Source organism: Notothenia coriiceps, unplaced genomic scaffold (assembly GCF_000735185.1).
Source record: "Notothenia coriiceps isolate Sejong01 unplaced genomic scaffold, NC01 NC01_scaffold00036399, whole genome shotgun sequence".
Taxonomy (NCBI): Eukaryota; Metazoa; Chordata; class Actinopteri; order Perciformes; family Nototheniidae; genus Notothenia; species Notothenia coriiceps.
Window position 1 is genome coordinate 394154 of NW_011369100.1, and position 1845 is coordinate 395998.

The window sequence follows — 1845 nt, forward strand, 5'->3', positions numbered from 1 at the left end:
TAGGTAGGTAGGTAGGAGGTAAGAAGAGGGCGAATAGGCACCAGCCCAGCGCCCTCCATCGTCAAGGTCGTCCTCTACGGGTTTTGTAAATAAAAGGGACCGGTGTAGTTGGTCGAAACTGCCCCCCCTAGGGTTCCGTGAGGGCCGGTCGTCCTCTATATTAGGGAGTGGACCAGGATCCAGATGGGAACCCAGAATAGGGTCTGACCTGCACCGAACCTTGTGGAGGGATCCTCCGCGGGTCCACCGTAGGATTGATCACACGGCTTTGGATGGAGTTGACCGAGGAAAGCTACGCTTCCAAATTGTGCCTTAGTATCTATTTAACTAAAAACACTGATATTTGTGCTTTACGGCACTCTGACCCAACTGACACATCAAATACTGTTACTTGGGTTAGAATCCAAGTATCCGAGAGGTTGTCAAGTTGTTGTTATTTTTGCCTTTTTGCTTTTTTCATTTATGTGTTTTAATTTATCCACTTTATCACCTTATCACGTCATTCTATATACGTTCACTAAACTAATACTGTATAATCTATTTATTAAAAGAATTTAACCGTCGGTCTAATTACAACATTTACAACAAAGTTTTTTCAAGTCCATAAATTGTCAAAGTAACGGACCACCCTCTTGACAGGGCTCCACCGACCAAAATCAGGCCTACGACGCCATCCCGGACGGTCTGCTGCCGTCGTCTGTCCTGCAAACACCGACCCCACTACCCCCAGAAATTATTAGGAACTTCCCCGAAAGAAAGGACTCGGCGACCCTCATTTCAAGGAGTACCTACCGTCGAGGCAGACCACGTACAAGACATGTCAACCAGGTGGGAGACATTTCGGAATACTAACTCCCGCCAACGTCGACGGCAATGGGTCCCGACACTACGGTCGCTCAGTCCCTATGAGAGTTACACGTGGAACGATCTCCAACGTCTCATAGGAACTCAGGTACGTCACACATGGTATGTCGAATTACTCGATTACACGTGTTTGTTGGGGAAATACGTTATAGTTTACTATATGTACAGTAAACTATTAGTTTTATGTAAAAACAATAACTAATATCGACGAAAGTTCATGAACACGATTTTCGCATTTTTTTTCGTGTTACACAGCACGATTTTAAAAGCAATGTATTTCTATTGGTAGTATATTTTGTGCCTGCACCATGTCTTTTTGTCCGGTCGGGTCCTATCCCTTATAAATAAAAGAGCCTCAGAATACTGAATACTTTTTTTCTTTCTAATTTGTTATTATTTGGTGCAGGCACCAAACATAGTACCAATAGAAATACATTGCTTCTAAAATATGTATTTTTTTGTATCTGTTTTTCCTTCTAATTTGTTATTATTTACATTGCTAATGAAGCTCAGCGCAAGTTCAACCCGGAAGACCTTCTTTATATCTGTCATTCACATATTTCCATTTTACTACGCTCACCCCTCCCAATCAGATAAATATATTGTTACATCAAAATGAGTTTCTCCTGATTGAAATGGTATTAAGCTAGCTGTTGATGAACAATGCAGTCCAAAACAAGTCCAGAGTGAAAGGATGGCTCCTCGAAAACCCATGAAATCTGAAAAAGTTCACTTTTATCGATGTACATTCGAGTGAGTTTGCTTTCCTAGTTTGGATTGTCTTCAAAACATCTCTGACTCCGCAGTGTACGGACACTAAGAGTGAAAGTCGTCACGGTGCAATTTATTTCGTCTTCTTTGAGTTTGTTATCACACAGAAACACTTTGACCTGTAGAGACTGCCTTCTTCAACAAAGTTGAACCGTTACCAATTAGAGAGGGGAAGTTTCCATGAAGAACAGAGCTATCTGCTGCTGAAAC